The following is a 23388-nucleotide window of genomic DNA, read 5'->3' as shown; positions in this document are numbered from 1 at the left end:
GGCACACCATACCTGGTGCCAGGGGTGGGATAGAGAGTAGGGGGAGGGAATGTCAGTGGAGGAAACAGAGCTCAGAAAGTCTACTTATCCTCACATCGGGATATCCCAGAATTGCCCCATCCAGTCACCCAGCAGGAGGTTGAGTTCTTCAGCTGGACAGCTGATGACGGGAGGCAGATGGGCAGGACAACAGGGCCAAAGGGAACCAGGTGGGCCAGTTCTGCCACGGCGATGGTGCTGGGTGCGTTCCCCTGGAAGTCGGGGTAGGGGATGATCCTGGACACGGGGATGGTCGTTGTTTTGGAGTCTTGGTGACCAGAGACCTGAAGTGACCCCACCAATACCTCTTATTTTCTGGTGTCCTCAGACCTGAGAAGAAGAGGAGCAGAACAGGTACTGTGGGTTTCTTGTGACTCTGTCGAGGAGTGTCACAGCAGAGCCCATAGTTCTGGAGGTTGTATTTTTCATCTAGCTTTTCCCAAGCATTTGTTCCTTCAATAAGTGTCGAGCATCTCCTGAAAATATAAATGAGACTTAGACGTGATCAGGCCCTCACATGCCTTTTGGTCTCAAGGATTGTGTGTGTGTGTGTATTTGTGTGTGTGTGTGAGAGAGAGAGGGAGGGAGAGAGAGAGACAACACACAAGTATAAAATTTTAAATTGTGATAAATTTTATGAAGAAAACAAACAGGGTTTTTAAGGTACAGAGTAAACGATGGGGGAAGACCCTATGAATTGGTGATCAGGGCAGGTCTCGTTGAAGAGGTAACTTTTCAACTGGGTCCCACAAGGTAGGAGCCAGCCATGAGAAGAGCTATAAGGAAGAGCATTCCAGCAGGCGTAGCATATACAAAGGCACTGCGGGTGAGAAAGAGCTTGGTAGTTTCTAGGAACTGAAATAAACCTGGAGTAGAATGGGATGATGTTGGGGAAATGAGCAGACACCTGGCAATTCATGGCTTACAGATTTTATTCTAGGTGCCTGAGCAGCAACTGGAGGATTTGAAGGAAGGAATGACATGATCCTGCCTCTGACTTTTAAAAGAATCACTCTGTTGGGTGTGTGAAGGTAGCAAACCCTATTACGCTATGTCAGGGTCTGGGACAGCTGTGCTAGAGTCAAAGTATTTTGTGGAGATAAAACTGAAGAACTGGCATGTGCAGCGAATATGAAGGGGGAGGGAAAGTGAGGCTTCCTGTTTCTGGCTTGAGCAGCTGGCTGTGTTGTTGAATGAGATGGGAAGAAACGGAGAGAAAAGGTTTGGGGATATCGGTGGTGGTAAAATTGTAGTTCTCCTTTGATCACATCATCTTTGAGATACCAGTGAGCTATCTGAACGGAAATGCATCAGAACTAGAGTTCGTAGCTGGTGATGTCAATGTGGATGTTATCAACAAATCTATGACATTTTAAACCATGGGGAGAGATGAGGCCACCTAGGGAGAGTGGAGAGGACTCAGAACTGGGCATCCAGAGTGGTATGAGGTTGTGGGCAGGCTGTGGAGGGAGTGGCTCTCCCTAGGGAATGTCTCCTTGGGTAGAGAATTAGATGGGGGGGGGGGGTGTAACTTTTTTTAGGTACTCATTTCAGTGAAGATGATTGTCAAATGTGAAGATACCTGAAGTCTAAGAGTACTTGTACTGAACTGAGAGCTAGGGCAGGAGACATTCGGACCCACTTCTCAGGCACAGATGCCACAATGGGCAGTGCGAGACAAATTCCTCTCTGACCTCGGACCTCAGCCTCGGAACTCCATTCACCTGCATCCCTGATGAGTCTCCCCCGAAGCAAGGCCCGCACTCACCGGAGGCAGCCTGCCACCGTCAACACCCACCGCTTTGAGATGAGGGCGGCCGCACAGACGTGCAACAAGCCCTGGCAGATGCTGACCTGCCAGGGCCAGTGCCCCACGTTGGCCTCCATGCCTGAGGCAATGCCAGATAGGACCGCAGGCCACCCACAGACGGCTGACAAAGAGGGGAAAGGCCTGGGAGACCTGCCCCGGGATCCTGCCCCGTCCCCACCCCTCCCGGCACTGGTGTCCTCTGCTCCCTCCTCCTCGGCCCCCGTTCCCTTCCCTGGGCCCCCCCATCCCCCCCATCCCCCCACCTCACCCCACCCCCCACCCCACTCCGGCCCCCGTTCCCTTCCCTCGGCCCTCCCACCCCCCCATCCCGCCACCCCACCCCGGCCCCGCATGCTGGCCCAGTCTGGGGCGCCTTACTGGACTTCACGAGATCCTCTGGTTCCTCCTCATCTGTGCCTACGGAGAGAAAAGGGGACCGTGGGGGGCCCCCGGGATGGCCTCTTGTTGCTGAGGGCGGCCCACGCGCCAGGCCCTGCGCAGCCCCCGCCCGGGACTCTGCCCACCCCGAGGGTCCACCTGAGATCCCCAGCAGGAGGGCCAGCAGGAAGGCGCAGCCCGCAGCGCCCATGCCTCTGTCCTCGGGGTCGGCACGTCCTCTCTCCGGACGCAGGCTCCCGGGGCCAGGCCAGCTGGGAGCGGCCGGGGAACAGGGGCGGGACCGGCTTCTCCTCCTAGGTGGACCCTCGGGTCCCCCCGCTCCTCTGCTCTGGTCCTCACCCTGGCCCGGCCAGATCCTGAAGGGTGCAGCCGCAGGCCCCAGGGGGAGGAGCGGGGGCCCGGGGCGCCCCCTGCTGTCCGGGCAGAGCAGGGCGCTGGGGTTCCCGCCTGTGGGTGGAGGAGGGGCGGTGGGAAGAGCGGCGGTGGGGTGGGGCGGGTGGTGATGGAAGGAGCACAGCCAGCTCAGTGCACAGAGGGACCGGTGTGGGCGGAGGCCAGGCTCCCAGGCTCTCCCTGTCCCATCTGCCACATCTCAGGGACCTGCTCTACTTGCTCCTATCTATCCGCTCCCCTCCCCCCACCCAAAGATGATGACCAGTCTGGGGCAGATCCGTGAACTTGGGTCAGGAAGGGCCATGCAGAGACCTGCCCCCAGTCTTTGGCCTCAAGAATGGCTGCAGGACTGACAAGAGAAGATAAAAAAGAGGAAATAAGCCCGTCCGTTATCTGACCAATATGTTCTGTTTTCTCACTTTCCCTTTTCTGCTTCAATCTCTCCCTGTTGTGGTTGGTTCCTTGTCTTCCTTAGTCAGGGAATATTTATTGGATCTTTATTGTGTACAAGGAGCGGGACCTATAAAGGGGCATGGATCATGGGCGTCCTTGCCTCCCAGGAGCTGACAGTCTAGTCCGAGAGAGGCAGAGTAAGGAAGGAAGTCTGGAAGTTTTGACTTACTGTTGGTACCCTGTTCATTACAAAAGGAGGGGCATTCATTACCAAGGACAGAGCACTGGGTGCTGGCCCAGGCTGTTGAGCCTGTTTCTTGGCTCCGCCACAGACTGGCTTTGAGAACTTTTAAACTTAGTCAAGACACATAACCTAAGTGCTGAGCAAATGTTGTTGCTGTTTTTAAAAACATGGCAATGATGGGACTTCCTAGGTGGTGCAGTGGTTAAGAATCCGCCTGCCAATGCATGGGACACGGGTTCGAGCCGTGCTCTGGGAAGATTCCATATGCCACGGAGCAACTAAGTCCATGAGCCACAACTATCGAGCCTGTGCTCTAGAGCGCATGAGCCACAACTATTGAGCCACGTGCCGTAACTGTTGAAGCCCATGTGCCTAGGGCCTGTGTTCCACAACAACAGAAGTCACAGCAATGAGGAGCCCGTGTACCACAATGAAGAGTAGCCCCCGCTCGCAGCAACTAGAGAAAGCCCGCGTGCAGCAATGAAGACCCAATGCAGCTAATAAATAAAATAAATAAATTTATTTTAAAAAAAACACATGGCAATGATGAAGCAGTTCCTGAGACTCTAATGTTCCCTGCCTGTTGCTTGGCACAGGAGGGCATCATGCTGCCACAGAAATGAAGAGAATTAGAAGGCCTGTGGAAATAAGAGGGGATAATACTTGCAGATATTAAGAATGGGGTTATTATAATTATTGACATCAAGAATTCATTTAACCTGAAGCTTTCAAGAGATCACGGTGAGGGAAAAAAAAAAAGACGAAATACATAGCTCACGCCATCTGATAATAGGAACCATACTCTCGTCAGGAGGTCACTTTTTCCCCCTTTCAGTGTTTGTTATAATATTGTTAAAAGCATCTTCATTAACATAATACAGTAAGTGGTTTTATCGGTGATTGAGAAACTTTTTTTTATATTATCTTTCACTAAATGCTGATGCCATCATTTTGAATCACGATTAAGTCATTTCTGTGAAGAACTCAACGAACGTAAAAGAAGGATTGATATGTCTTGTTATGTAACTTGAAATAAAAGAATTTAGAGAAGATGCCTCTTGAAGACACCACTCCTTCCAGCTGTGCTTTGGTGGGGTCCCCATTCTCTAGATGCCCTTTGGACGGACTGTCTTGGCGTTTTATTGACATTGTATTTCCTGAGGACCATGTCTGTATTGCTACCTCTATGAGAGCCCACCTCAGCTTTGCCTGGTTGTTGGCCGTAGGAAGGACAATTCCAGAGCCAAATATAAGGACTAAAGACCTCAAGATATTAGGCCTCTTCTTTCCCTATGTAAAAGAGAACAGATAAGGTCTCAAAATAGAAAACAAAAATAAGTATAGCCATGAGACCAGACGTTAGATACTAGTATTAAGATACCAACGTGTATCATTAATAGTGTAGACCAGCGGTCCCCAAACTTTTTGGCACCAGGGACCGGTTTGGTGGAAGGCAGTTTTTCCATGGACGGGGCCGGGTGGGGTGGGGGGGATGGTTCAGGTGGTAATAGCAGGCACGTGGAGCTGCAGATGAAGCTCTGTTCCCCCGTCAGCCCCGCAGCTCACCTCCTGCTGTGTGGCCCGGTTCCTAGCACGCCCCAGGTCAGTGGTTGAGGACCCCTGGTGTAGACAGTTAAAAATTCTAGAGAGGGAAGGACGGTGTAAAATCTTTGTTGAAATTCCTGGTGTTTTTGGTTTTTGGTTTACGAAAAGAATCAGCTAGTGTCTGTAAATGTTACATTGATTCTAAACAGTTTAACATGATCAATGACAGAAGCTTGACCGTATTTTACATTTGCATACCATTTTCATCCACACAGTGACTCCGTGAGGGACGCATGTTTTCATTTCTGTTTTATAAATGAGGAAACTGAGCACCTTGGAGGCTAAATGATGTAACACGTTGTATCATACTGTTGACTAGCAAACCTGGGAGCGGCTTATGTTTCTTAGTGTAGTAATCAGATTTAAATCTAGATCCTCTGATTCGCTGTCTGGAAATCTGCCTCCGTGCTACAGCAGCCTCTCAGGTCCAGGAGACAGCATTCATTTATTTAGCAGTCATGTTTTCAGTGCCCTTGCCAGGTACTGTTCTAGAATAGAGGGGTGGCAACACAGAAAAACCCCTGTCATCATGGAGTTTGTATTCTAATTTTAGGTCAGATCGTGACAAGTTCTTTGGAGAAAAGTAACACAGGATAGGGATGCTGAGGTAGGCATCACTTTTAAATAGAGCAATCAGGGAAGGCATTGCTGAGAGATTTCCGAGCAGGAAGCTGAGGAAAGAGGCAGTGAGCCAGGGGTTATCTGGGTGAAAGGGCTTGAAGCACAGCCTAGCTTACAAGGTCCCTGAGCAGGGGTGTGTTTGGGTCATTTGAGAAACACTGAAGCTGCAGCAGAGTGGACAAGGGGCTCCAGTGATAGGAAATGAGGTCAGACAGGGAATGGGGCCAGACCGTGTGGGCCCTCATAGGCTACTGTGAAGCCTTTGGTTTCTATTCTAAGAATGGCCAGGTTCTGACCTGACTTAAAGTTTTAAATGGACCCCATTGGCTACTTGGTTGAGAATGGTCAGGGGTAGAAACAGGGAGACCAGTCAGAAAACTATTGCGGTAATTTGGGCAGGTGGCGATGGTGGCTTTGGACCAGGGCCATGCAAGCAGAAGCGGTAAGAAGTGGCAGATTCTGGTTGCGTTTTGAAGGCAGAGCCAGTGGGACCTGCTGATGGATTGGTTGTGGGCAGCGGTCAATAACGACACCAAGGTTTTTGGCCTGAACCACCAGCAGTGTAGACTGTCCATTTACTGAGATGGGGCAGACTGTAGGAGGAGCAGGTTGTTGAGGGGCAGACGAGAAGTTCATTGATAGGCATGTTAAGATGCTTGACAGATGTCCAACTGGAGATGTCCACTAGGCAGTTGAATATATGAATCTGGAATCAGAAGATTGCCACAAACCGAAGGGCCAGATTAGGGTGTTGTCAGCGTGTCATAGTATTTAAAGCCAAGAGATGAGATCAGGTCACCTAGGGAGTGAGCATTAAAAAAACCCTCTGAGTTTTAAGGACTGATCACACCAAAACTTAGATGAGATAAGCAGGAACCAATAAGAGGTAGAGAGGAAAGCAGAGAGGAAGGCAGAGAACTGACAGAAGTATTCTGGAAGCCAAGTAGAGAAAGTGTTTCAAGGAGGAAGAAGTGATTGACCGCCAGTGCGGCAAACAACAAAGGACTGACCACTGGATTTGGTTTCGTGAAATGGATGCAAGAGAAAGAGGAGAGTGATTGGAAACAGCAGGTATGGTGATTTTTAAGAGCAGTTCTGCTATTAACAGAAGGAGAGACACAGCTGGCAGAAGAGCCTGGGTGGTGCAGAGCTTTTAGTTCTTGTTTTAAGACGAGGGAAATTACATCATGTTTGTGTGCTAATGGAATTATCCAGGAAAGAGGGAGAAATTGATGATGCGGGAGAGAAAATGGGAGAATTGCTGAAGGGGTGTTCTTGACAGACAGGAGGGAACTAAGCCTAACTCACGCGTTGGGGGTGAGGAGGCTTAGACTAGAGCACCTGTCTCTCCTACAAGAGCACAGGCAAGCATGTGGGCAGCGATGCTGACTGGTGGGAGGTGTGTGGTAGAAATTGTCTGCTGACAGTTTTCACTTCCTCGGTGAACTGGGAAAGACATCATCTGCTGAGGAGGGGAAGGGACGTGCTGAGGACCTAAGAAGGAGGAGGGAACTGAGTGTGAGAGATGAATGGACCAGAGAAATAGTGGTGTGACTGCTGGGCACAGAATGTAGCCACTTGCATTTGGAGTGAAATTGGCATAGTTGTGTGTTCAAGTGAAACTTGCTGGAATGCATCCACCCGTCGGCAGGCTTTGTTGACCGATCTTTAGCTGGTGATGAATCTAACCAAACTGCTCTTTTTTTCAGCTACAGTTTTCTGTTCGGTTCACAAAACCGTCGTGGGAGACAGCGTTAGGGCTATTGTGCATATGACCAGAGTAGAACGCCCCTTCTCTCCTGGCAGGCAGATGGGAAGAAATCTAGAGTTAATAGTTATTATTGAAATATTAACAGGCTGGCTCCCTCTTCTGCATGCTGAGTATAATACATGATTGGTTTTTTCCTTTTCCTTTATTGAAATTTTAAACAGTAGAAAGATGTATGAAATAAAATAGTTTCCTTCTCATTTCTCTACTTCTAGAAACCCATGTGTTGTTTTTTTTAAGATTTATTTATTTTATTTATTTGTTTTATTTCTGGCTACATTGGGTCATCATTGCTACGTGCAGGCTTTCTCTAGTTGTGGAGAGTGGGTGTATTCTTCATTGTGATGCACAGGCTCCTCATGGCCGTGGCTTCTCTTCTCGCAGAACACGGGCTCTAGGCTCTCGGACTTCAGTAATTGCAGCATGCGGGCTCTAGAGCACAGGCTCAGCAGTTGTGGCGCACAGGCTTGGTTGCTCCGTGGCATGTGGGATCTTCCCAGACCAGGGATCGAACCCGTGTCCCCTGCATTGGCAGGTAGATTCTTAACCACTGGGCCACCAGGGAAATCCCTCGTGTTGTTTTTGAGCATCATCCCAGATCTCTCTCCCTGTCCTTCCCTCTTTCTCTGTCTATACATATAGATTTGCATGGGGTCTGTATACACATATCTATGTAGATGTATATTTACATCACAGAAAAAAGTGAAAGTCTTGTATATGCAACTTAATTTTTCCTACACAGACTTTTCCTACTTCCTTGTCCATATATACCAACCTGATTACTTTTCTTTAGAATAGCTGCATAGCAGTACACAGTGTAGAATTAGCATAACTTTAAAATCATGCCCCCCCCCAAAATCCTGCCCGTGTTGATTGGACTGGGTTTTCTTAGTTTTTGCTGTTATAAATGACACTAAATGTATATATATATTATCACTCTTCTTGTGTACTTGCACAATTGCTGTGACATGAATTGCCCTGACATGGAATTACTAAAAGAAAGACAGTATGTTTTACCATCTGTCACAATCTGTTTCCGAGACAGATTTGAGAAAGTCGGGTCAGCACGCGAGGTGGGGCCAGCGCACGGCCTCCATCCTGCCTCTGGAAGCCGACTGAGGAGGAACCCCTCCTTTGTGGAGGAGGCTGGAGCCTTGGCCTGCACTTGGCTGTAAAACATCCAACAGTGCATGAGCCAGCCACTGTGATGCCCCTCCTCTTTGACCTTTAGGCCCAAGAAGCAAGTGTTAGCCCAGGCCTCACCGAAGTTACCGGTAGGGGGAAAAAAAAGTCCAACCTCTATTGCCAAATTATCCTCCAAAAAGATGGCCCCAATGTATCGTGATTGAAGGCACCTCTTTTCCCGTCTCCTCATTCATACTGGTTATTTATCTCCCAACCCCCTCCATTTCAGCCAATCTGATAAGACCATTAGGAGAAAAACATTTTAACCAAACAGTACTGTAATAACTGGGGGGAATAACTGAAGTTGGGAAATAAGAAAAATAGGAAGGTATTTTATGCTTATTCCTTGTGTTGAGAATGGAATATTAATGCTGAAGTTGGGAAATAAGAAAAATAGGAAGGTATTTTATGCTTATTCCTTGCGCAGAGGATGGAATATTAATGCTTCTCCAAATTCTAAGACATAGCTAAAACAGAGAGGCCCTTAACTAATACCTTAGTTCAAGAGGAAAGCGGCAGAGGCAGGGCTGGGGAGTAATAGAGTCATTGAAGTGAAACGGCAGACCTGATTTCTTCTGTTTCTGAAAATGTTTCCGAATCTATTTTTTAAACAAGTTTGCAAAGATTTCAAGTCCTCTGGTAAACCCTTACGAGGAATTGATTTCAGATTTTATCTGAATTTATTTCTGAGTTTCTGGTGACTAAATTGGAAAAGAAATTTTGTGTCACTAATCAGGTTTTCAGATCTTTAAACTTTGACCTTTTATAGGAGGAGAGACCTATAACAGTACATATTTGATATGTAATAGTATAGATTTTACACTGCTTTTTCATTTTCCATGCTTATTCTATATAGAATCTTATATTTATGAACTTCTAGTAAAAAGTCATGTTTCTTATTGATGACTTGTTAGTTTCTAATATTTTTTTTCAGAGAAACATTTGAAAACAAGTTTTAGGCATGAAACCAGAAGAGCCAAGTATAATTCTTTCCCTTTTATTTAACTAAGAAAATATATTTAAATATTGTGACTTCTATGGGTACGATGGCGTGTGTACCTAGGACAAAAGGTATGTGAAGACTGAATATGTGTGTGTTTTAGATGCCTTTATTGTGAATCCATGCTTGTCAGCACAATAATTACAGAACCTTAAGTGCTTTATAGTCTGGCTTTCATGTAAGTACACATCTGTTTAAAACTCAAAACAATCTTGTAATATGCACTTAAATGCCATTGAGGCTCACTTTATGTCTTTGAGGAGAAGATGATAAAAAAGTAACAGATGGCCAACAAGGATATTAAGTTGACAGGGAAGCAACTTAATTTAGTTACTTTAGTTCCTGAATTAAAAAAATTTAAATTGGTATAAATTCACTTCAAGAAAATCTTGGGAGTATGTTTCCACTGAAGTTTTGTTTTGTTTTGTTTTGTTTTGTTTTGTTTTGTTTTGTTTTGTTTTCCTCGGGGGGCTGCCAGGCAGGGAGGAGGGAGGGAAACAGGGAAGAGGAAGAAGACAGATTTCAGCCCATGTTTATGGTTCCAAAGTCAGTGCTCTTTCCACTTCTCCAAGAGTCTATTTTCTGTTGACCTTTATTGTTGGAAGAAATTCTTGATGCTCAAAGAAGTTTTGCTAATCTTGAATCTAAATATGCTCCTGCCTGGATTATGCGTGTTTGAACATGTAAAAATATTTTCTTGTTAAATTAAGTTTAAGCTTTTACTTAATGTTCCCTATTGTATGGGGAGAACTTTAAGCGGGGATCAGAAATCAAATGACACTAATGCTTCCTAATTAAATAAATTTCCATTTAGTGCTAACAAACTGTATTGGCTGGACTTCTAGTCAGCTGGGCTTAATTCTCAGTCCTAAATTCCCGAACATTATGGGCAAAACACTTTGTCGTTTTAGAAATAATTAGGGTCTTATTAGGGGGAAAAAAAGAAATTAAGAAAATGAAAATTATTTCAAATATCTTATCGTTAGAGAATATGGTTAATGTGAAATAAAGGAGAGTGGCAGTCGCTGATGTGTCTGGAGGCAGGGAGATCATATTTTAGTATTTGCTTCCTATCGCTGGCTGCCCATGGGGCTATTAAGAACAAGTGTTTCCACTATCAAACTCCTAGAGGAAAACATAGGCAGAACACTCTTTGACATACATCAAAGCAGCATCCTTTTTGACCCACCTCCTAGAATCATGGAAATAAAATCAAGAATAAACGAATGGGACCTCATGAAACTTAAAAGCTTTTGCACAGCAAAAGAAACCATAAACAAGACTAAAAGGCAACCCTCAGAATGGGAAAAAATAATTGCCTATGAAACAACGGACAAAGGATTAACCTCCAAAATATACAAGCAGCTCATGCAGCTTCATACCAAAAAAGCAAATAACCCAATCCACAAATGGGCAGAAGACCTAAATAGACATTTCTCCAAAGAAGACATACAGATGGCCAACAAACACATGAAAAGATGCTCAACATCACTCATCATCAGAGAAATGCAAGTCAAAGCCACAATGAGGTATCACCTCACACCAATCAGAATGGCCATCATCACAAAGTCTGGAAACAACAAATGTTGGAGAGGGTGTGGAGAAAAGGGAACTCTCCTGCACTGTTGGTGGGACTGTAAGTTGGTACAGCCACTATGGAAAACAATTTGGAGGTTCCTTCAAAAACTACAAATAGAACTACCATATGATCCAGTCATCCCACTCCTGGGCATATACCCAAAGAAAACCATAATCCCAAAAGAAACTTGTACCATAATGTTTATTGCAGCACTCTTTACAATAGCCAGGACATGGAAGCAACCTAAATGCCCATCAACAAATGAATGGATACAGAAGATGTGGCATATATATACAATGGAATATTACTCAGCTATAAAAAGGGATGAGATGGAGCTATATGTAATGAGGTGGATAGAACTACAATCTGTCATACAGAGTGAAGTAAGTCAGAAAGAGAAAGACAAATATTGTATGCTAACTCACATATACGGAATCTAAAAATGGTACTGATGAACTCAGTGACAAGAACAGGGAAGCAGATACAGGGAATGGACTGGAGAACTCGAGGTATGGGAGGGGGCGGGGGGTGAAGGGGAAACTGAGAAGAAGCGGGAGAGTAGTACAGACATATATATACTACCAACTGTAAAATAGTCAGTGGGAAGTTGTTGTCTAACAAAGGGAGTCCAACTCGAGGATGGAAGATGCCTTAGAGGACTGGGGCAGGGAGGGTGGGGGGGAATCGAGGGGGGGTGTCAAGGAAGGGAGGGAATATGGGGATATGTGTATAAAAACAGTTGATTGAACCTGGTGTACCCCCCAAAAAAATAAAATAAAATAATAATAAAAAAAAAAAAAAAAAAAAAAAAACAAGTGTTTCTGGAAGTTTCCGTACTGAAGATAGAAAATGAGAACAATCATACTGCCTTTTTTCAATGAATACCAGGTACTTTAATGAGCAATGAGAAAATTATACCGCTTGTGTACAGCACCACATTGTTTTCTCTAAAGGAGAGAACTTTTTAATATAATATACTCACATTATATGCAATTTGACTCAAGATTTGACTCTACTGTTTTATTTAATCCATGTAGAATAGATGGAGACTTCCCTGGTGGCGCAGTGGTTAAGAATCCACCTGCCAAGGCAGGGGACACGGGTTCCATCCCTGGTCTGGGAAGATCCCACATGCCGCGGAGCAACTAAGCCCGTGTGCCACAACTACTGAACCTGTGCTCTAGGGCCTGTGAGCCACAACTATTGAGCCCACGTGCCACAACTACTAAAGCCCGTGCGCCTAGAGCCTGTGCTCCGCAACAAGAGAAGCCGTCACAGTGAGAAGTCCACGTACTGCAACGAAGAGCAGCCCCTGCTTGCCGCAGCTAGAGAAATTTTGCATGCAGCAAGAAAGACCCAATGCAGCCAATGAATAAATAAATAAATAAATAAACAAATAAATAAATTTTTTTTTAAATAGATGCACCTATTCATAAACATTAAGGTTATAGACTTGTACTAGTAATACAAAATGGAAGGGCAGGAGATCACAGCAGGGATTGACTCTAAATGGGCAGAAGGGATCTTTTTAGGGTGATGGGAATGTCTGAAAAGATTGTGATAATGATTGTACAATTCTGTAAATTTACTAAAAATCATTGAATTGTACACTTCAAACAGGTAAATTTTATGGCATGTAAATTATGCTTCAATAAAGCCATTAATTTTCTTAACAAAATGGAAAGTGTGTGACCATAGCCGACCCCAGAAGACAGAAAATCTGAAAGAAATTTTATTATTGATGAAATAGTGAAAATTGTTAAAGATCTATCCTCCCTTCCCTTTCCTTCAAGTTTACAAGGCAAATCTGTCACACCTTAAGAAACAAATCATCCCAATATGATTTTAAACTGTTTCAGAAGATGGAAAATGAAGTTTCCATATTCCTTTTTATGAAGGGAAAAGAACGTTGATATTGAAACAGGGAAGAGATATTTCTCCTAAAAGAAAACCAGAGATCAGTTTTGCTGTGAATATTGAAACAAAAATCCTTGGAAGAAAAATTATAAAATAGAATTCAGTATAACGTTTGAAAAGTAACGCAAGAAACAGCAGTGTAGTATAGTGCTGGGTAGTTTGGGCTCTGGAGCTGGACTGGCTTGCAATCCCAGTACTAGGACCTAGCTCCGTGACCTCAACAAAGTAGCTCAACTTCTTTCCTTTCTCATCATTAAAGTGGGGCCAGTAGATAAGAGTACTTACTTCATAGGGTTCTTGTGAAGGCTGAGTGAGTAAAGCACTTAGGTAAGTGCCTGACACCCAAAAAATGTTGGATATTAATAACTGCATAGTTTATAAAAAATTATGAATGTGTGAGAATTTTTGTCATTCCTCTATCGTTGATCGCTTGGATTTGCTGTTATAAAGAGTGGCACAATAAGTATCTTCATATGGAAATTTCCCTCACTTTTCTACTCCTTTCTGGAGAAAAAGCCATAAACTTAAAAAAAAAATTATTGAAGTATAGTTGATTTATAATGTGTTAATTTCTGCTGTACAGCAAAGTGACTCTGTTGTATACATATATACGTTCTTTTTTTCATATTCTTTTCCCTTACGGTTTATCCCAGGATACTGAATAAAGTTCCCTGTGCTATTCAGTAGGACCTTGTGGTTCATCCATTCTACGCATAAAAGGTTACACCTACTAATCCCATACTCTCAATCCATCCCTCCCCCATCTCCCCTCCCCCTTGGCAACCACCAGTCTGTTCTCTATGTCCTTGATTCTGTTTCTGTTTCATAGATAGGTTCATTTGTGTTATATTTTAGATTCCGCATGTAAGTGATATCATATGGTATTTTTCTTTCTCTTTCTGACTTACTTCATTTAGTATGATAATCTCCAGGTCCATCCATGTTGCTGCAAATGGCATTATTTCATTTTTTATGGAAAAAGCCATAAACTTCTTAAAGGCCCATATTGCTTTCCAGAAAGATCATACCCCTTCCTACCAATGGTGATAAGAGTGTCTATATTTGCATGACTCCCATCATCATTGCAAAGAAAATCTGAGGTAATTTGCTAAGCCCCAAACAGAATATGATCATTTTATATCCTTCATTTATTGAGAGCATACAACACAACCTTGACTCTAACATTGTCCCAAAACACCGGAAACCCTGAAAAATAGAAATGTCAGTGCTGCTCCAGATGGAGTGGAGTTTTCATTTTCATACTCAAATTTTACATGATGTTAAGGTATTTGCCTTTTGTAGCTTTGCTTTAGCTACTTAATCTGATGGAGAAATTTTCCTAAAAACATTAGTTAAAAAATGATCTACCAAAATAGTTGCCACCAAGGAAAAACTTTCTATTTTCAGCTTTATTCTATTTATTTTGCCTCCAACACAGTTATAAAGTCTTGCATCCGTCCAGTCCTTCTCTGCAATGTTCCTTCTCCAGGTAACTTCATCCCAATCTCTAAACTCTTTGGGAACTGAGAATGGGTCAGGTCTCAGAGAAAGACTCAAAAGCCCGCATTGGGCCAATGCAAATAACTTTTATGATCATTTACAGGGATCGGGTATGTCTGTCCTAGGAACATTTAGCAGAGCCCTGAGTGCAGTCACCACTAAAAGCTGGGAGGGTGAAGAGAACCCATCTCTGTCCTGGATTTGTTCTCCTGCAGACTTGACACTGCAAGGGGAGAAGTCCTTTTTCCTGTAGTAGAACCTTCATTTGAAATCTTGCCAAATAGTGATGCTCCCCTTAATTTTTCCCTGGAAAATAAATTAACAGGGAACTGAGTCTTATTTCACTAATTACTCAAGACTTGAACGAATTAATATATTCTTTTTAAGAGTTTAGGTCAGGAGAATCAGCAGTGATAAAATTCCTTAGCAGTTTAATTATTCTTGTATATATTTGAATTCTATGTAATAGAGATTGCTCCTGTTCACCTGTCATGGTTACTATGGCTGTGTTTTAGAGACAGCCACACCCATTGACACGTGGTTAACATTTCAATCGAATATTGGAAACATGTTCTCTGTACAGATTAATTATTTTAGATTGGTTGGCACAACTAGGAGACTGTTCTGATGTGCACTGACATCTCAGGCTCTTCCAGAATGTACGTTTCACTCGACATATGTATCTTATGGTCTCTGACTATAACATGGTATAATTAGGTCTTTTAAAAATAAGCCTTGGACTTCCTAGGTGGCGCAGTGGTAAAGAATCCGCCTGCCAATACAGGGGACACGGGTTCGAGCCCTGCCCTGGGAAGATTCCACATGCCATGGAGCAACTAAGCCCATGTGCCACAACTATTGAGCCTTTGCTCTAGAGCCCATGAGCCGCAACTACTGAGCCCATGTGCCACAACTATTGAAGCCCATGCGCCTAGAGCCCGTGCTCCACAAGAAGAGAAACCACTACAATGAGGAGCCTGCGCACCACAATGAAGAGTAGCCCCCACTCGCAGCAACTAGAGAAAGCCCGTGTGCAGCAACAAAGACCCAACGCAGCCAATAAATAAATAAATTTATAAAAAAAAAGCATGAAATTAAGAAAAAAAAATAAGCCTTGGAGTTATGTTTATATCTCAGTTTTAATCTCCTTTTTTGTTATTTCCTTTTAACTTTTTAAATTGAAGTATAGTTGACGTACAAATCATGTTAGTTTCCGGTGTACAACATAGTGATTCAGGATTTATATACATTACAAATTGATCACTACAAGTCCAGTAAGCATCTGTCACCATACAAAGTTATCACAATATTACTGACTGTATGTTCTATGCTGTACATTACATCCCCATGACTTAATTATTTTATAACTGGAAGCTTGTACCTCTTCACCCCCTTGGCCTGTTTCACCCCCCAGCCCCTCACTGGTTTTTTTTAAAGAGATAATTCTGAGAAAAAAGTCATTTCTGTGATCCTCAGTTGTAGAAAGAAGCAATTTAGAATCATGTATTAGCATCCTCCTTTCTAAACCTACTTGCAAATTCTGTTTTCCTTAGGTTAACTGGATGTTGAGCTTTCCCACATACCCTGTTAAGGGTTTGAACAATTTCTCTAAAATCTAAAGGTATAGTTCCCCCAGAATCATGTATTAGGGTATCTTTGAACTCAAAAAAATCCTTAAGCATTTTCTTTTTTCCAAGATGTGAAAAGAGTCTGTGGCTTTACAGTAAGATGTCCATTCTCATTTACTATAGACCCTTAAAGGTTAAATCAGCTTTTGTTTCCTTATTATTAAATTAAAGGGGCCAGTATCTATTTCACTAACCCACAAAAATCACTTAGCCTCCCTACCAATCAGCACCTGGAAATGCCTTGAAGAAACTTATGTGACACTTTGGAAGTTAAATTCCACAGTGAGTCTTGAAAATCCATTGAGTTTTTCACTGTTTGAAGAGGGCATATTTGGAGACATATTCCCTGTTCAGTCCTTGTTCTTCTAAGGATTTGAAAATCTCTCTTTTTATGGTTTGCTCCCTTTTAGCAGTGATTCTCCAGCCACATTACTCAATCTTCCCTAAGCTTATATCAAAGAATGACAGTTTCGCTTAATACTCAGGAAGGGAGTAAGAAATTAAGAGTTTTTGAATATTCAGTTTTTCTCCAACAGTTGTGATGCGTTGACTTAGGAAATGGCTTTGGAAACACAGGGTATAGATCGAATATCTCATACTTTATCTTGGTCTTTCAAAATAACAACAATATTGATTACCATGTGTTAATCGTCTGCCAGTAGGCAACATGGTATGAACGCCTAAAACACTTAAGAGTTTCATGTTGTCAGTGACATCCTTACCAGAGATGGAAATCACTTAACTTACCCCTTATACAGTTTGACTCCCACCTCTTAGCGGTATTTATGGAGAGAAACAGAAAGCAAGAGACATTTCTTTTTCCCTTTTACAATGTATTTTTTTTCTTATTTTATTTATTTATTTATTTTGAGGTACACCAAGTTCAATCATCTGTATTTATACACATATCCCTGTATTCCCTCCCTCCCTCGACTCCCCCCCACCCTCCCCATCCCAGTCCTCTAAGGCATCATCCATCCTCGAGTTGAACTCCCTTTGTTATACAGCAACTTCCCACTGGCTATCTATTTTACAGTTGGTAGTATATATATGTCTTTTTCCCTTTTATAGTGTAAAGGCTTACATTTTTTATTTGCTATGTATCGTATTTTTTAATTGTTCTTAACAGAGTATTCTCAACTTAAGTGATTTTTCTTATAAATATTTGGACAGATTTCTAAGGGAGTATACAAATTCTTGATTGTGGCTGTATTTGCTCTTAGTTGATTAGCATCATAAAGTTTGAGGAGAGAGAACCAGTGAGAGGTCTTTCCTGTAAACAAGCGTTTGTTTCTGGAAAAAAAGGACGAAAAGTTTGGAGATATTTTGTTCTCTCTAAATCCTTTTACAATTTGTCTAGTAGTCAGAATTATGCCTATGGAATTATCAGTGTGTCTTTCACCTGGAGTTATTATTGGAAATTTCTTCAGCTTATTCTTTTTTCCCTCCTGATTCCTCCAACTTAATTAGTTATACTACTATCAATGCCAATTCTATGTCTGGGAGACTTTCTTACAGCTCTTTATTGAAAGATCATTTATCTTTTTTATTTCCCATTTATCATATTTAGAGATTAAGAATCTTGTTGGCCCTAGTTAAATGTAACCCCTTTTATTATCGAAGCCCTCATACCAGAGGCTTTATGTCTTAGAATATTGTCATTAATTTCCCAATCAACTGTCACCCAAGGGTATAAAGAACCGTTTAAAGTCATATAAAACCTATCCTTCTAGATACACCTTCCCCTTTCTATTCCATTGCAGTGTTTTTTCTTTTTGCAAGCAAAATTCCAACTTGTTAATAGAAATGTAATGTTTTTCGTTTCTTTCACTATTTATTTTAAAAGATAGATCAGGAATGTGCTGTTGTGAAAAGCCATCTTGAGCGTGAGATTGGAGTCAGACCAAGCTGAGTTCCAGTCCTACTTCTGCCCTTTGCTGGTCCTGTGGCCCTGGGCAAGTTTCCACATTTTCAAATGCGAATAATTGCAGGGCTGTGAGAGTCACAGTTGATGCACATGGCACACGGAATGGAAGTCAATAAGCGCAGCTCAGATTATTACCAATTCTCTCCAGTTTGGCATAGACCTGGTTGGGCAGGCCAGTATGTGAACTTCACAAATATTTTTCTTAAAGAACCAGAAATCCACTTCTACAATATTTCAAATTGGAAATCTGAACTTTTAAAAATTGAGTATTCAGAGTTCTAACTCATGTAGTCTTAATCTTCCATAAACATTAAAATAAAAATCTCAGGCATGCACTCATTTAATCAGGGCTGTTATTTTTAGCAACTTCTTTTGGGTGACAGCTTTATTAGATATAATTCACATCATATTATGCACCTATTTAAAGTATACAATACAATAGCTTTTCGTATGTTCACAGAGTTGTGCAGCCGTCTCCATCATCAACTTTGATGCACTTCATCACCCTGAGAAAAAACCCTGAACCCTTTCACCCTCACCCCTCATCCTTCCCAGCCCTAGGAAACCACAAATTTACTTTCTATCTGTCTTTCTGTAGATTGCCTATTCTGAACATTCCACATAAAATGAAATCATTGAATATGTGGTCTCTTTGTGACCAGCTTCTTTTACTTAACATAGTGTTATCAAGGTTCATCCATGTGTAGCGTATGTCAATGCTTTGTTCCTTTTTATTGCCAAATAATATTACATTGTACGACTGTATCACATTTTACTTATCCATTCACCAGTTGATGGATTTGGGGATTGTTTCCACATTTTGACTATTATGAATAATGGTATTATAAAAATTTCTGAACAAGTTTTTGTGTGGATGTATGTTTTCATTTCTCCTGGGTATATATCTATGAGTGGAATTGCTGAATCATATGGTAACTTTGGGCTGTTTTCAAAGAAGCTGCACCATTTTACATTCACACCAGCAGTGCATGAGGGTTCCGTTTTCTCCACATCCCTTTCCACACATTATTATCTGCCTTTTCAATTATAGCCATCCTCATGGGTATCGAATGGTATATTGTGGATTCTTAGCCACTTCTTAAAGTTGAATATATGAAAACCATATGATTTGATGCTTTGGTACAATAATATCTGGTCAATGCTGAGAGTGATGGAGAAGTTAAGCCTCATATTGCAGAGTCTTCTCCTTGTTGAATACCTAGTGCACAGAACTTCCCTAGACTTTTTTGTAGTTGTTTCCGTGACCTCTATTTCCTCTTCTCCTGATTTGCAGTTTTCTGTTTCCAGCAGTTCTCTTGGGCTTATGAGCTCTCCTCTAGCAAGCCCTCTCTATAGATATAGCAGAGGCAACAAAGCCGTAACAACCCTTTCTTTCTGCCTTTCCTTTGTCCATCCTTCTTGAGAGATTTTCTCCGAACAGAATTTCAGAGCGTGTTCCTAAAATAAATCTCCTTCTGGACGTTTATGTACTAAGTTCTCAGGATAGATTATTTCTCGTTTAATAACTTTTCATCTGTCATTTTTTGAGCACTTTGTCCCTTTTAGCCTCTCTATTCTTTTCTCCTGAAATGCTAATTTTAGGAATGATGTGTGCCTCCTAAATCTAGTCTCCACTGCTGTTAGTTTTTAATCTTCACCTCTTTGTGTTTTTAAAAATTCTGTCAAGTTATTTTTCAGATTATAAATTCATTTTTCAGCTGTGTCTGTTCTGGTGTTTAGCCTCTCAATTTAATCTTTTATATTCACAATCATATTTAATTTCCCAGAACTGTTTCTTATTCTCTGGTTGCTCCTTTTTCATGGCGGAATCCTCTTCTTTTATAGATGTAATATACTTGTTCATGTATGAGGATACCAATTAGAATATCTTAAATGTTTCCTTTTATTCCCTAAAATTTTTGATCCAGAAATGATCGTACATTTGGTCTTTCTACTTTATATTATTGATTTTCCTTAGTTGTTTGCTTATCATTGGTTGTAGGTACATGTTTATGAATAAAAGACTAAATTGACTGGTATAGGTAGTGGGTTTGTTTCTCCAGAAATGCTTTCTTCTGGATGATGTAACTGCCTGTGTCAACGGGTATAGCAGTGGGAGGAGGAAGGCACGCTCAGGACCGCTCCCCCTGCCAAGTTAGCAAAATAAGTAAGAGGTTAGCTGGATCTGGAGATGGAGCCGTTGACTGTATTTTACCTCTAGGACCTGTCTTTCTTCTCCATCTCTTAATTTCTGGGTCTGATGTTACCATACGTAGTAAATTACTTTAAACTCTAGTCTTCTTCTCTCTCAAGCCCCAGGTCCCCCACAGGGAGTCTTCCCAGGCAGATCACCTGCCTGGGAGGTGGAGCAGTTTTCTGCCTTTAGCTCGAGAGGGAAGCCTTGACTGGCTACTAGGTGTCACTGGCTGTAGAGGGGGCTGCACATGGCTAAGTAGCTGGATCTGGTCATCTGAATGCAACTCTTTAATTAACTGTCTTTTTGGTTGCTTCAGGGCCTACTTTTTATTCTTTGATGCAGAAGGAGCTCCCTAAGGAGAATTCCTCTTTAACCTCTGATGTCTTTTTTTTTTTTTTTTTTTAACCTCTGATGTCTTGGGCCCTGATTTCTCAGGATCTCTGATCCATTGATGAGTCTCATTCTTGGTTTGTTTGTTTGTTATGGTTCCTTTCAATTTTTAAAATTCTATTTTATTGTCATTTGACATTTAGAGGGAGGGGAGGTGGATGTAACTACTTATTCAGCCATCTCGAATGGGTCAAGTGAACATTTCCATGTGATTTTTCACGTAGAAGCCTCAAACTTAATATGTCCTAAACATAAAATCTCCCTGGCTGTTCTCTCGTCTTGCTTCCTTATCGTGCTTTGTTCCTCACCTCCCTTACTGGTAGCAGATGCCGTGTACCATGTCATCACTCCCACTTCCTCCCGCAGCACGTATCATCCATTCCTAATCCTGGCCATATCCACTCAACCCTCCCACTTTCATTTCTTCTTACTCTTTCCTGATGTCAGCTTTCAATCCTGGTTTATACTGTTGTTCATTGTCTCTCTGCTTCCATTCTCCACCCCTCTACCCATCCATACCACCAGGTTAGCTTCCCTCCATTGCCTGCAGAGACGTACGGATGCTAAGGCATGACATTCATGAATTGCTCCAAGTGATCCTGAATTAATTCTGTAATATTATCTCCCAATATATTTTCCTCACACCTTGAGGTCTCCCTACAACTGGATTACTCAACACTTTCAGTTCTTTGCACCTCCACACTTTTGTACATGTGATTCTCCTAAACTTAGATGCCCTTCATCCCTTTTTACTTCTCAAATTTTGCCAACCTAAAGTGATGTTCAGGGAACTCCCTGGTGGTCCAGTGGTTAGGACTCTGTGCTTTCACTGCCGTGGGCCCAGGTTCGATCCCCAGTCAGGGAACTAAGATCCCACAAGTCGTGAGTGGGCAGTCAGATGAATGAATGAATGAATACTGTTTTAAAAAATAAAAATAAAGTGATGCTCAAATCAAATGCTGTCTACTCTGGGAAGCCTTTGGAGATTTCTTAGTGACAACTAAACCTCTTATAATTCTGTATTTCGGTAGCTCCGGGCCTTTATTTATTTTTGAAATTCACCATTTGCTTATTCACTAGCAACCCTGTAAGTCCAAATAATTTGCATGTCAGCTGATGCAGGAACTTTTTTATTCCTGCTGCAAGTGATTGATAAAACTGTAGTAAAAGATGAAAATGCAGTTAACTCATGCTACAAAGATACACACAGGAAATACATGGATTTTGATGAAATTGTTATTTGAGAGAGGTCTGGGGATTTGTGCAGATATTTTTGTTGAGGACTTTGCGGATTCTCACAGTTCTCATTGATATGTCAATCAAGAATGTTAAGGTTCTTACATACTTTTTTGTACTCATGTTATGCTTTAGAAATTGTTTGTTCTTACATCTCAACACAGATTGTGAGTTGGTTGAAAGCAGATTTTGTTGTGTTCCAACTGTATTCCTCTTATTCTCCAAGACAGTCAGCATTGTCTTTGATTCTTTTTTGTCTGGCCCCAGAGCTGAGTAGATCTGAGAACTCTCTGCCCAAACAAACCAAACCAGAAAGTGGCTAAGATCCATCTCACTCACCTGCACCTGCTGGTGTTTCATCTACAGGTCTGTGGGAAGAAAGCACACAACACCTTACTTTGGTTTCTGACAATGTAGAATAGGTCCTGTATTTCATCCCTATGTTGCTGGATTTGCCCCCTGACCAAATGATCGGTCTGTTTTTCAGACCTAGTATTTAACTGCCTGTGGTGCATGCATTAATCCATGAATGATGCAGACCGGTGAGTCTGGGTGTGGGGTAGTGTGGTGATGACAGGCAGACCCGAGGTATCTGAAAGTCTGGTGTGCATAAGTGACACACCAGCTGCCCCAGAGCCAATTTCTGGTATGTGGCTAGTATATCGTGTAGTTCTTCCTCCTCGTCCCCCAATGTTTGTGTGTTTTAGCTGTCGTTAAGCGTGGGCTTTGCACTGCGATAAAAAAGATGGCTAATTGTATTGGAAAAGAAAATCAGCAACATCCAGATGGGTATCCTATAAAAACATAATAATTCTCTCAGGTCACTTTATTCTTTTTTAAAAATTTCACTCTGAGGGTACAAGAATTAACGACAAACAGGATTCCAACAGAATTCAAGCTTGTCTCACCATCTGTTAATTTTTAAGTGAACCCTCTCTGCCATCACGTACCTGTGTCCATACTCTGTTGAACCCATACGTTTCTGGTTAGTAGCATAAGATTATTGAGAGCACTAGGTAGTGAACTGAAACTATTTGCCCAGCTCAGACTTGCTCTAAGACGCCCAAGTCAAAATCTTCTGTATTCTGAGGAATTTATAAGAGGGTGTTTGTATGTTTTGTGGAGCTGAAGAAAACCTCAGAAACAGTTAGAAGGCATTTGAGGCCCTGCATTCAGTCTATAAACAATATACCATGTGATGCTGAAATGTGAGTGTGGCGTGCGGTGAACAGCATTTCTGTACGTTTACCCTGTAGTTCATCGAGCGAGTGGGACCGCCAGCCTTCTCCTGGAGTGGGAAGAGCAGGGACCTTGGGATCCTTCAGATCCAGGTTGAAAATTCATACTCCCTTATTACTTAACTAGCTTCTCTGAGACTCTGTTTTCTCACCAGTAACATGGAAAAGACTTGCATCATGGGACTTCCGTGACGATGAAACGAGAGTCTGTCAAGAACGCCTCTAAGATAGTCAACTCTGGGTGAATAATGGCTGGTGGCGGTGGTGGTGTTGGCACGCCGATAGCCAGTTCTCGAATGGATCTCCACCGTTTTCTGTG

General features: G+C 42.4%; 1 protein-coding gene across 5 annotated transcripts in view; it reads left to right on the top strand.

The window, feature by feature from the left end:
- SH3D19 (SH3 domain containing 19) overlaps positions 1 to 23388 on the top strand; it is a 159266-nt gene that overhangs the window by 43595 nt on the left and 92283 nt on the right. The window lies entirely within an intron of this gene.

The sequence above is a fragment of the Hippopotamus amphibius genome, chromosome 3 (genome assembly GCF_030028045.1).
Source record: "Hippopotamus amphibius kiboko isolate mHipAmp2 chromosome 3, mHipAmp2.hap2, whole genome shotgun sequence".
Taxonomy (NCBI): domain Eukaryota; kingdom Metazoa; phylum Chordata; class Mammalia; order Artiodactyla; family Hippopotamidae; genus Hippopotamus; species Hippopotamus amphibius.
This window is presented reverse-complemented; position numbering and strand designations above follow the sequence as displayed.